Below are 14841 nucleotides of genomic sequence, written 5' to 3' on the forward strand. Positions count from 1 at the left end.
ACGCATTAAGGTTTGAGATCACACAATAAAAAAAAATTGAGCATTTTTTCACCTCTTTACAAAACATTTCATAACTCCGAAACTAGAAACCCTCATAAGGTACCTTTTCCCGTGGAACGTCACATATAATAAATGGACTTTACGGCATGTTCTAATATTCTATTCCTTAAAAACTGTGTCAAATGCCTTTCAAAACGTACCTACCCAAATCATTAACTTTCATAATGTCCACAGAAAATAGGTACTTACGCATGTTTTCCCGAAACATTTCAAACTATTTGTATGAGCGCGTAGCAGTATAGTTCTGTAAGTACCTGTTATCTCTTTAGATAACAGGCCCTTTGGCCCGTAATGTAAGAACTTGCTATTAATATTTGATATACAATTTGTATCAGATTTTATGTTCCTAAATACGAGAATAGAGTAAGCTTTACGCCTTTAGGGAATTGTGTGTAGTGTTTGAAATACCTATTAAGGTGTTTTCTCTAAAGAATGGATTTATTGTCTAGTTATGAGTTAATTTTAAATAACTTCGTGCACCTATCTAAGAACACTCTGTTTATTTTATACTAAATGTTCTGTAGAAAAACACCTTGCCAATGAAATACCTAAGCTGTGTTTTTATTAAATTTTGTAATATAATATTACTATCCAATCATTCTGCTTTTGTGCCAATTTTGTATTAAAATGACAGTCGACAGTCGATAAAAATAAGTTTTAAGTACTTATATAATATGTATTATAAACATTGCAAACCAGACTGCGCCCAGGAGACCTAAATGTTAAGCCTAACTTCTCCGACCTTGCCAATCTTTCTCACTCACAGTTATTTGTAGGTATTTAGGTACACCGTACTGGGTACAGACTGATACAATAACTCTTTGTATAATGATAGTTCCCTTGTTAAATATGACGTGAATATTTTCTAACTAAAAGTACGACCCCATAAAAAGCTACAAGTAAACTAGTAAGTTTACCTCTGAAATTTAACATGTAGTTTTATAAAATGCGCCCCAGGTAAGAGCTCAAGAATACGGCTCGACCGTAATAAACATTATGACTGAATCACAAACGTTCCCTCCGGCTATCGGGAAAATATCTCCTAAATTATTGAGCACTGAAGCGTGCAATTTACATTGGATTGCCAGCTGTACGCAGGTACCAGATCGCTTTAAACTGTAATAGGAAACAGCGCAGGCACAGACTCCAACTACAGTTCGAGAGAATTAAGTTGCGTTCGATTATTAAACTGTGCCGTCTTGATTTTAACTAGGTAGTAGATAGTGTAACCTCACAGGCGAGAAACAAAGCGTTGATTTATGGGATAATATTATAAGACTAGACCATTTTATTTTATTTTTATTATTTTGACAAATCACGCATGACACTTTCTTGGTATTTGATATGGCTGACGGCGATATGGCAGTTGGGCCCACTCTTTCTTGGTATTTGATATGGCTGACGGCGATATGGCAGTTGGGCCCACTCTTTCTTGGTATTTGATATGGCTGACGGCGATATGGCAGTTGGGCCCACTCTTTCTTGGTATTTGATATGGCTGACGGCGATATGGCAGTTGGGCCCACTCTTTCTTGGTATTTGATATGGCTGACGGCGATATGGCAGTTGGGCCCACTCTTTCTTGGTATTTGATATGGCTGACGGCGATATGGCAGTTGGGCCCACTCTTTTTTGTCTCTCATCTAAAAAATAATTATGTTGCGTGAGTGACACGAGTGAAAATAGTTTCCATTTCTCGACTTGCCGCCAATTGACGTTCGGTTTATCTTTTAATTAAATTAGTAGGTATAAAATGTTTTGCTGTTCATAAAATAACTGTAGCGAAATTTCGTTTAATATGAGTGATCAAGATATTTCGGAGGCGCCATCTCAGATCCAAGAGTTTCGTGGTGACAAAGAAACGATGCCAAAATCCCCACCTTCGACATTGGCGAAATCATCATACATACTTAAATTTGATGAAAGCCATGTTTTAAAAAAGAAGAACTATATGACCACGCATTTCAAATAACAATTCATTTTTATACACAGGTTAATTACAAGCACAGTCTTATCTAAAGGTTTAATTTGGACGCTATTTTGTGCTGTGATTGTGTTTCCCTATTTTATTTTACAATGCTGTTGTTTAGTTGAACATTAATTAAACAGAACATAAAACAATGAAAAGTCAACTCATATTTAACTTACAGCTTGTCAAACAATATTTATTGTCAGTAGAAAAAGAAAATATTTTTTTTTATTGCGCGTATTGGATTTACTGACTGTATTGGTACTTCTAAGAAAAGGCATGATTGTCATATTACGAGCTGTTATTAAAACAAATCGAATTAGCCGCCAGTACCTACTTACGCAAGACATTTTATCGTAAGTAGAAGTTTCCAGACGCATTCATTATTGACAAATTAATTAATTGATTAAGTGCGTGACAACTTTAATAGGTAATAGTGTAATAGCAGTGAGCATACCTACACGTTTTCGATTGCTTTAGTATTCTGTTCTGCCCCACCACTTGTAGGTAAGTACTTAATATGTATCAATCAACCTATATACCTATTTTGAAACGCTAGTTTAAACTTGTTATAACGCAAAATGCGGTAAACAATTTAATGAATTTTCAAATGTAATCTTAATTGTTACGTGTTACTGTGGCAGTATAAAACAAATAAAAAAGTTGAATTAGTTGTTTATGGTGCGATTTTGAACATAATCGACAATTAAGCCGCCTTTGACTTTTATGGCGCCATCGTTTATATGAAGGTAGCTCGCGGAACTTTCGCAATGGGGATTCAGTTTAGGTTAGAAAATTACTTTGTTCGATAATATAGGGGGTAATTGTGATGAAATATTGTCGAAGTAAGAAATAAATTGCTTCTTGCGGTTTCCGTCACCGAACGCTACGGCTATGAAATGAACTCCCTACCATACCAAGGCGTTCTCAAGGTTTTACAGTTAACGTAATATATAATAATATATATATGTATATGTATATGTTCAAATACGTATCAACAACAACATATAGCTGTTATATAATATTTTAATCTTTCAAATCTGGTTATTAAACAGAGATGGTGTGGCAGAAAGAGAGATACAACTCTACATTTTTGTAAAATATTTTTTCTGAAACTGCGCAGCAAAGATAAATCGTAGTTCATTATTAATTAGGTATTTGTGAAAGCTCTGAGGTAATAACCAATGGTTCTTGTTTATGATGTTAATCTGTGCGGGTGTTGTTGACGTTTCATTTGCCGTGAACCAAGACGAAACGGGAGCTGAGCTAAAAGTCAATTTTGAGATTTCAAGCTGAATATACCCGTCGCTCTGACGGGGCGTAACCGCGGCGTGAGAGACTGTATTTGTATGTGTAATGCACGCACACAGACGCGTGCGGTGCGCCCGTACTCGCGCTGGAGCGCACCTCACTGATTGCAATTTGCATTGCCACTTTTTGTTACTGCTACTACTAAGTAGGGTAATTCGCTAGTAACTGGCCACTTTTAATAACTGGCCGCCCTAAACTAAAAATGAATCCTATTCACCTATAAACAGAATTCATTTTAGTATAAGGTTTCAATAACTTCAATAACTGGCCACTTTATACTAAAATTAATTCTATTTATAGGTGAATATAATTTATTTTTGGTTTGGGGTGGCCACTGACTAATTACCCTATTGCGATTGAACTTTTTTACTTACCCGGCTTACGTTTACGGAACTCGATATCGAATAGGATAATTCGCCAGTAACTGGCCGCCCTAAACTAAAAATGAATTCTATTCACCTCTATACAGAATTCATTTTAGTAGGTATAAGGTTTCAATAACTGGCCACCTTATACTAAAATGAATTATATTTATAGGTGAATAGAATTCATTTTTGGTTTGGCGTGGCCAGTTACTAATAGTGGCCTGTTACTGGCGAATTACCCTATTTATGTACTTAGTGGTTAATACTAGTATCAAGTATTTTTTTTTCAATAATGCTCAGAAACGAAGTATAGACATGACAAATATAAATATTAACGTCTTTGTAAGGCAGGATTGGACATTCTATAGAGTAAGAGTAAGTGTATGAAACAACCAATTCAGCTAGGACTAGGGAATGCAATCTAGATCTCGCAATTTCGAGATCTCGCTAGATCTCGCACGTATTTTCGAAATTTAACCTAGTTGACAGGAAATCTCGATATATGCAATCTCGGTCGAGATCTCGATTAATATTTTCGAGATCTCGAACAAGACTGAAAGTGAAATACTTTGTTTTAAGTAATATATGACCTTAGATTCATGTTGTTCAGGCAGTGCTATTATGTGTCCGGCTTTAGCTCTATTATTGTTACGCAGTTTCTAAGTAAAGGTAGTTTAAAATAGTGGTTTAACATCGATAGCATTTCATAGAAGTAAAGTAAAAATTAAAATTGATTTTATGTTAAATATTTAATTTGTTGTTGTTATTTTCAAAATATAACATGAGGTACCTTAAATAAGTAGTATGTCGGCGGCATATCGTAAAATCGTAATCCTTGGCGTATCATGAAACGCCACCATTTCCTGATCTAATATTAACCCAGGCATATCACGATCTTCCTTATGAAAGAGACGGCAGATCCATCAGAGCAATGCATTCTTTGATATTCCTAGCTTCATAGCGGGCGCATTGTAAAATAATTGATCGAGAAATCATATACATTTTTTCAATGATTTTGTAAATGACTACAGTTATGACTACGGTTATTAGAAACCAATTATAGTATGTTTAATATTCTTTCTAATGGTATGCATCACCAATTGATCAGTAAAATAGAACCCGAGAAATAATGATCAGTTGAGGTCGGTCGCCCGCCATTTACGTGACGGAACAAAATTCATCATTACTTTGTTATATGTATAATATCATACATCAATAAAACTTATGTTTTTGGAAAGCTAATGAAATTTTTCGTATATTTTATAATAACATTAATTGCGGTAAAGTTATAATGTATTGAGTTAGACGCATGTTTTGTCAGTACTTATGCCATCCATGCACGGTAAAAAATCATATATTTTAAATATTTTGTAAATGACTACAGTCATGACTACGGTTATTATAAAACAATAATTGCACGTTTAATACTCTTTCAAACGACATCTCACACGAACCGATCGGTCCCATAGGACTAAAGACGTGAACAAATATCAATGCTGGTCGGCCGCCCACTTTTTCCTTCCTTTTTTTCGACACGTCCCCCCTCCCCTCCATAAAATAAAAACCGGTTTATTCATATTCTGGAGACCACGAGGAACACGTCCATTCCATACCAGTTTTAGGTATTTAGAAGAGATGTCGACGAAAATCGTGAAGGAGACGACTTTTGTTTAATTTGCCTATAGACTATAGGAATATCAGAATATCACACCTTGAGGTTTGCGCAAAATGGCTGGTGTTCGCTAGGCAGATCATGAAATGTCGGCGTTTCATTATATTCCTAGGAATATCTCGATACGCCCGATTTTACGATGTCTATATCTATGGAATTCTTAGAGATTATTGATTAAAATAACACATTTTTAGTTACTTTGTCAAATTCGATCTCGTCGAGATATTAATCTCGATCCCGAAAATCTGACTGTCGAGATCTCGAAACACCCAATCTCGATTCGGATTTTTCGTGCGAGATCTCGAATCGCCAATCTTGGTGCGAGATTGCATTCCCTAGCTAGGACCTTAAATTGCTTGACAATTACGGAGCGTGGCTGTACCTAAAAATTTGGTAAACCCATAACCATGCAATAAAATATTTTTTGATTTTGATTTCTAATTTGATATATAAAAGCCTCGGTAGAGAGTACCATTTTGTACCATTTGGAGTTGAAACTCTAGGTCCATGGGGTCCCAGCGCGCGTAAGTTGTTCGCAGAAATCGCGAAGCGTCTGGTTGACGTAACTGGTGACCGAAGAGCTGGCGGCTACCTCGCACAACGTATCAGTATTGCGATACAGCGGGGAAATGCCGCCAGCATCCTTGGTACAATGCCTCAGGGGCCTATTTTAGATTTAAGCTAGTTATTAATTTAGTTTAGTTGTACCACTGTATATATATTGTTTGTAAATAAATGATTTTCTATTTGAAATATTAGAATCAAAAAGTTCAAAATAGATTGTACCTATGTAACTACAAAAATGTGTTCCCTCTCAACGCAAAACCCCTTGTGTCTTAGGAGGATCTAGATATTTTCACACAAGACGGTTTATCGATAACTTCTTACATCACTAGATTATCGACATTAAATGTCGACTATTGCCCATCACTTTTCTGGCTGTGTACGTATTTAGAAACTTGACTCCGCCCCTAAAATTAGTGCGATAGGGACAACTGCAGCTGAGGCGAAAAATCCTGCGTAAAAATGACAAAAATCGAGGTTTCGTAGTCCTCTTTTTCCTCCTCCAAAACTTAACCAATCGTAACCAAATTTGGAAATCTAAATGATTATGAAATTATCTGTGTCGGATCGTTTTGCTTTTTTGGCTAATTGATATCAGTTTTGAATACCACGCCTCTCATTGCGGCATAGTCAATTAGGCCATTTTGGCCATTTTTGAAGGGCTCTAGCGCCTTAAAAAACAAAAATATCAAAAAAAGCAAAACGGTCCGACACAGATATTGACAATATTAATCTGTGTTGAAAAAATCATTGCTCTAGCTTCAAAAACCACGGAGGAAAACGAGGACTACGTTTGTATGGAGAAATGACCACTCCTGTTGGCTCTTAAATACTCGCGTACTACACCGTGGTAGGTATTATGTATTGTATACGGAGAAGCGTTTCAGTCCTGAACGCCACCACTTGAACTCGTGCTTTTGAATAATTTTTATCATCATTAGTATTACCGCCTTAGATTTTTTAATAACTGGCGTCTCCTTTTAGAGCTTACCCGTCCGCCGAAAAATTTGCACAATTGTGCAAACTTTTGTATAGACTGACATCGCTATTTGTACGTTACGTACACTCATGTTGAAATAGCAATACGAGTACATTTGACGGCCCCTCCCCCGCAACAATCGGCAGACTGTTTCGTAAAGAAAATGTCAGCGATGACATCTCCAGTTACCGCTTTAGGATTATCGCTCATTCACTTTTTATATTACCATGACGGAGAGGCGCAAGCGTACGTCCCACCTCAAGTGGCCAGCGCAGTCTATGGATGGACGCTTCCAAATCCAGCACTGGTGTCACTGTACAATTCATTTTTGAGATTCTTTGTTCTAGTTGTAGAAGAAAAGCAACGAGTGCTAGTTTTCTAAACACAGGTATTATTATTCTTTTATAGTTTTAAACATTATGAAGTGATATGTATAATACAAAATGGGATAAAAAAATTAACAGATTAAGTTTTATTGAAAGCTAAATTTGTTATGCACATTACGTACCGTATCGGCGCAGACAAGCTAACAAATATCTGAACACGCCTCTATATTGTAAGCCCTAATTTCACAAACTTTACAAGTTTACACCTTAATCAAAATATGTGTAGTTTACTGAAGTTGTAGAGTTTTAGAAGCTTGGCTCAACATGAGATCTGATAAGTTTTTGACAGTGCATGACAGATTTATTCGACTAAAAACGTCAATTTCACTCTCAGATCACATTCACAACAAAACCAGATCAAATTCATAACCTGTCATTTAAGTATAGTAATTTTAGGTCTGAGTAGAATATAATTTCTTCGCGTTACCGCGCGTGATGGTAAGTCCTATGTTTCAACTTCCGAGCAAAAGTACGAGTCATTTAACGTTCGTATTCTACGAAATCTCAGATGGTACCTATTACTATTACCTGTTTATTATTCAAATGCTTCCGAGAAAGATATTATAAATAAAATTCATTGAACGAGAGTTATGAACTTTATTGACTTGCTGCTTGCTTAAAATTAAGAAGGTAATTTTGCTTAATGAAAATAAAATCTACTTGAACATTGAAATTATCTGAGAAATATTTCTTAAGACGAAAGGAAACGACCGCTTCTCCAGACCAACGTAGTTCCCATTTTCCTCTCTATTCATTTTGACATAATAAAAAATATTATGAACATACATGAGAAAGAAACTTATAAGATAAGAAACTTTACCGGTCGCCGTGGTAAGACCTAGGATTTACCATATCGGTGTTGGTAAAAGCCCGAAGTAAACTAGTAAGATTTAACATTTCGGGCTTTTACCGATCGGCATCGGTAAAAACTAGGATTTACCGGTAAGACCTAGGTTTTGCCGTACTTCGGGCTTTTACAGTAACACATGTATACACAAAAAATCAAGTGTGTTGCTCTTAATGGTCTTAATAAATTATTATAGTAATGATTTCGATTAAGAACAAAAATAACGTAGTCTAGCGAAATTTAGGGTTAGGTAAGTTTAGGCATGTCTTGTCTACAACTTAATTAAGATAACATAGACCTCTGAGTCAACGCCCGTCCCTCAGACTCGTTGCAATTTGCAATGAGCTTAGGTAAGAGCACAGATTACTTTAATTAAAAATATTCTATACATTTTAAATTTTAAATTGTTAAGATTTTTATTGAGATTACGTAATCATACTTGCTTGTATTAATACGAGTACATATATATAATATCTATTATTGCTAGTAGCGCTGTATGCATACCTCGCAAACCCCACGGCTCCGACATTTTGAAGAAAATCTAAAAATCGACAGAAAATTCTGCTATCGAACCTATTAATAGCCAAAATGCGACCAGAAGACGAAATTTTTTGCCCAAGCTCAATACAGCTTCACTTTCGCTTTGTCAATTGAAGTAGAAGTAGAAGGGCATTAGTAGTAGAAGGGCAGTATGCGCTCGGTATTTTAAAATTAAGAATGCTTTTGTGTGGCAAATTTGCATCTCCGTAAATGCTACATGACATGAATAACTTCTGTGCTCATGGGTTATTGAGTAAACTAGAAATTTAGTATGCGACGAAATAATACCGTTAGCTCGTAGTCTTTAGCCAGTCAGGATGAAGGCCTATAATCTATAATGCGGGGTCTGTAGGAGGTAGTCAATGAGTAAGAGTAACCCTACCACGTCTAGGGACGGGATAGCTCGTGATAAGCAGTTCGTCGACCTGGGGAGCGGGAAATTATTTTCCTTCGCTAAATTGGATATTGATCCGATTCCCACGGGGACAAAATGTCAGGTTAGTGTTTTATTCATTTGCTAGAAAAATAATAATATTAATTTTATTGTGTAATCACATCACTCATTTCTGAGTAGCTAGGAGGTTGTAGTTTACTGTGCAATAATACGAACGTATCTATATTATGTTACCGGTAATTCGAGAAGGTTGAATAAACTTAAGTTGCCCAAGCCTTTAGGGTAAAGTCCGAAAATTAAATCAACTTTCCGTATTCAATATACGGCTTGGCGTTGCCTTTGATTTGGCATTTCACATTAGTCCCAAAATCCTCCGCTTGGCTCCATATAGCTGGCTACACGAGGCAGGAAACAAATAACATCGAATTGGAATACGCCACCTCAAAATGTGACCATTTAATTGAAAAGGGAATGTCGAATTCCCAGCGTACCTACCTAAATACGAAAGTTTTGTCCACTTTTTTTTTTCATCATGAATAAACTTCCTTTGTCCTTCACGTTTTCCTCACTAAGCATAATTTACAATACCTATTCATTATGTGGATTTTTTTTTGTTTAACTGTGTTTAAAACATTAATTATATTAGATATAATCGCTGCTACATCTGTAAAAATCGCAGCGTTAATGACAATGACATGGCGTTTGTCCAGCCCAGCAGTGGGAGTGGACCGACTGATATGATGATCATGATGATAATGACATATATACTATACGTACTATAAAATAGTTACTATCATAATTCATACTATCAAAGAGGGCCCGGCCGTTTCGCATAAAACGTTTGCACAATACAAATTATCTGCCTATTCAATACCAGCGCTTCCAAATGCCAGTGATATCACATTTTGCCCTAACCTTTCCCATAATATTTCGGCATTATCATGAAAATATTCGCCGTTAATATATTCAAGTCGTGTTAGGACGGTTTGGAAATTTTCGGGACAGGTAGGGTGAATTAAATACCTGCGACAGGCCGCGATGTTTTAATATCGGTCCTTTGAGGAAGTTCTTACTTGTTCCTATAACTACGTACAAGTTTGTACCTAAATAAATTTGTCTGACAAGGGTATTATGATTTGTCGGTTAGCAAAGCTGTGCTAAGAAATATTGGTGTTAAATAGAAGCAAACATTAAATTTACATCATGTTTATGAACTAAATAAATAAGACAATTACGTATAAAAATTAGGTAGACAAAAAACTTTTTTTTTAGTATCAAAAATCTGAACGTCAAATAGACCAGGTATCATTTATTTTAAGACCATTAAGGCCACTGACTATATACAAATATTTATTATATTATATATTCTGGCCAATCCGCTTTGTCAGTGGAAAAAACGCGATATCGAAATTTTCTATGGGAATACAACTCTTCGAATCTACATTTTTAAAATTTGCCGCCCTTTTGCTACTGGCGGAAATGGCTTGCCAAACTATATAAATATCTATGATATATAAGCCCCCTTACTTCCTTGAATTTAACCTGAATGAACTACTCGAATATTATTTTGGTTATAATAAATAAGTTATGAGTAATGACAATAACTAATTCAACTTAATTTATTTTATCTGTCATGAATACTTAGCCAATTATAGTTTTGAGTTGGAGCTCAAACCATCTCTCAAGGGAGGCCGGTAATTGGACCGTAAGAGACAATATTTATCTCAATTAGAACAAAAGTACCCAACTCTGCCGCGCAGGGAGGACAAGTTGTTTTCATCAAATTATATGTACCTACCTATACTCGCAAAAGTATTAAAAGACACGGTTTATTAAGCCCTAATGTTCTAGGCTAACATGAATAAGCACAATGAGGTCGCGCGCGCTGCGTAGTCGTTGCGTTCAGAAAGCTGATAATTTTTTTTTTAAATTTTACTTTAAACTAACTTTTACTCTAAAATATTCATGGTAAAGGCTACGTGATAAACCCTACTACAAGTCATTTATCATTGAAGAAGCTTGTGCAGCGTAATAATTATGTAAGAATTCATACAACATACATCCCGACGTTTCGAACTCTTTACAGCGTTCGTGGTCAACGGGTGACTGAGAAAAAACTACACTGTGTAAAAACTACCCACTGGTAAAATAATGAACCATCATAAACTATAAATTTTAAGGCCAGTTATACATGAAAAATTGGTTACAACTACATTACATTACATTACAACTACATATTTTCAAGTAGAGATAAAGATATGCGATAAAGCTATGCCTGCTCTCACCCAAACATCTCTGACCCGAGAAGATTTAATTCCCTCCTAAATTGTAAGAGGGTATCCCAATATGGGACCGGTAAGAAACTCGGCGGGACACATCTTTTCAAAACATTACATCTTATAATTATAAAAAGATTTTTAATTATAAGATGTAATGTTATGATTTATTTTTATTTTTTTGTATACCTAAGTTTGCCTTTGTACTACATACATATTAAATTTATGTTTTATTAGATGAATGATATACCTATGTGAGTTCAATGATATTATACTCTATTTAAGTCTGAGTCTAACATGATCGTTTCAGGTAATAATTTTACCATTTGCGAAGAAAAACAAAAAACTCTGCAAAACAAACTCATGGAAAATTTTACCTGCTTAACAAGTTAAGTATAATAACAATATAATCCAAAGGAAATAGAATGGGCGTGTTCGTAACTGATTTACACAACTTGGAGTTTATGTAGTCCCCTCTGAAATTGTTCCTAATATTAGCATACAAGGCGCACTCCCAAAAAAGGGTCTAAATTAAACAACATAACATACGAAATGTATCAGTAGTCCTTATTACACACTACTTTATATAATAGTAGTGGTAATAGAATAGTTAGCCTTTGTGACAACTTTTTGGGTAGCGGATTAACTGCACAACAAATATTGCAAAGAGACCAGAAGGCCTACCGCAAGCCACTACACGTTCGACGTGTTGCCTCTCTGTTGCATTTGTAGATTCGTACGTAAGTGTGGCAGGGAGGCAACACGTCGAACGTGGTTCGCGGTAGGCCCTCAGATACGAGTAGGAACGTAGCCAAGATTAATAAATTTATTTATATGAGCCTAGAATGTCCCATTTTTGCCTGCCTCCGCCCTTTCCACATATCTTGACCCGTTTCTCGCCAGTTCCTATCAAAGGATTCAAGGTTATCTAGCCAACGCCGTCGAGGTTTGCCGCGACCCCGAATTCGATTTTGTGGGATCCAATTGGTTGTTGTTTTAGCCCACAAGTCAACCGGCATATAGCAAACGTGTCCCGCCCAGTCCCACTTCAATTGTATGCCTTAATAAATAAGCAAATTAAGTCAGACTAAACTTGCACTATATTCTATTTGGCGAGCTACTATCTAGAGAGTAGTAATCTATAAAAGCAATAGATTTGATGCCATGAAAGTAATGTTAATTTAAGATCAACATCACATTATTTATGTGGGTCCTAAATATTCTCATTTACCTCTAAAATAACTATAATCAAGTTTTATTTATTAAACTGGTTTTATTCATGCATATACTCATAATACCTACTACCTATAATGTTACTAAATATTTAACACATTCACTGCCCCCGACGCACATGTGCGTCCACCGTCATACAAGTTTGTTCCTAGGCCACACCCCCTGGCAGTGAATGTGTTAAGTTTGGCATATCTAACTATTATGTAAAAAGTTTTAGTTTAATGACCACGCCTTGGGACGGTGCGAAGCTTGCGATCCTGGTTTTGTGTTATAAAACTATTCATAGTAGGTGAACCCCCCCCCCCCTCACATAGGTGTCGTATGAGGCGACTAGTTTCCCGGAATACGTTATCGTAAGGAGCAAGTAGGGTACGATCCGTACTACCGCTACTTTCCTACTAGTCGAACCAGCTTCTTTTTTATAACTGTCAAAACGATTTGCTAATAATTATGGAATATATGAAAACAAGTATGTATTACAAAAATATCGAAATATTAACAATAATATAAAAACTGTATACCTACTGCTTCGAGAAGGTTACGCTACGAGCTACGACGCGCCACGTAGCGCTACGAGCGCAGCTCAGAAGACTTGACCGTAGAATACTTACCTACCGTTACCATGAAGGTTACAACTTTCAAACAAAACAATAACAAAGACTTCGAGGTCATGGGTCTAAATATTTTATTCCAGTGTACCATATAAAAAAATATTTTAACGGATGTTAACGGAGTTTTGAAAAAACACCATGTATAATTTTTTTTAATGCAAAATACGAATCGTCGTTAGGTAGTATTTCCTAATGGTTTCAATTCGCTACTCCTATCAGTTATAAAGCTAATTTCCCTTTTTTAAATCCGCGTGTGTTCTGTCCTACCGGCTACCACCACTACGCACCAGGTACCAGCCGGGGCACCCTTTGTAAAAGCAGTTTACTATTTTTATCCTCACTGGAGTGCCTATACTTCCAGTTTAGTTATCCATCTTCTATTCATGCCATGTACGAGGGCTGCTACTTATGTATCCGGAATGGGACACTTACTGGAACTATTTTAAAAATATATATATATAAAACATAAAAATGGAACTCTTTGGAAGCAAAATACAGTTTGTTTCACTTGTCTAACAATTGATTTTACATTATAGCATTATTTTTAAAAATTCTTTGTTTCATCTTCAACGGATTCTCTTGTGAAAAATTTCGTGCAGATGTTTTTTTACGATGTTCGGAGTGGATAAACTCAAAAATAGTGCATGGATCGACTTTTTTCGACTTTTGGGGAGTAAGTTCCATGAAGGTCAATGTTTTAGTAAATAAATTATGGTCGTAGTATATTAAGGTATTTACGGTAAAACGAAAAAAACGCTCAAAATCGGCTGTTATCCCACAAAATATAGATGCTGTGAACGAACTCATAATGCAAGATGGTTATAGTATATATCGCAAGATAGAGGCATCTCATGGCAATAGTATGACGAGCATTTGTAAGATATTACATGAACATTTGGTTAAAAAAAAAGAAAAACTCGGGAAAGAGCCATTTTTGCGTACAAAATGCACGTCTTGTATAACAAAATCAGAATGGAAAAAGTGCTATGAAAAGTCCTTTCATCATTTGCAAAAGTACATCATTCATCTTGGTGGACAAATTTAAAGGCAATAAAACCATTTATAACTATAGATATTTGTTTTTTTTTGTTTCCGGATACATAAGTCGCAGCCCTCGTATAGACAAACCATTTCGAGGAAATTTCAATAAAGTATGTACTGTAGCGAAATATGATGTTACGTAGATAGTTAAATTTACGAGCAACGTAAAAGGAATATGTAATTTTATCTCGCAAAAGGACATTCGTTGGAGAAACATTTGGGTTTCGTGTAAAAAAGTTAATGTACCCTCGTAAAGTATTCATAACAATACGTCTGTGTGCTCCGCAGAGTATGGTACTGGGGTATACTCCTCGAGCTTATAAAATGTGCGAGCCTTCAAAAATAACTTGACAAAAGGGTTTGTACGGACATTGGGCATATTGATTATCGTCATTGTAATTATTATGTAACATAAATAAAATATTATGTTACATAATAATTACATGTATGCATGCATGTATTGCCTATGTAATTGAATCCCTACTAATATTCTAATTCGTTAGCAAACGGGGTACCTAATACTGAGCTGTGTCGAATAAAATGAGCATAAAATAACTTTCCCCGTGTTTTGTTCCGGGTTTCACTTCTCATAA

The sequence above is a fragment of the Cydia fagiglandana genome, chromosome 2, assembly GCF_963556715.1.
Source record: "Cydia fagiglandana chromosome 2, ilCydFagi1.1, whole genome shotgun sequence".
NCBI classification, from domain to species: domain Eukaryota; kingdom Metazoa; phylum Arthropoda; class Insecta; order Lepidoptera; family Tortricidae; genus Cydia; species Cydia fagiglandana.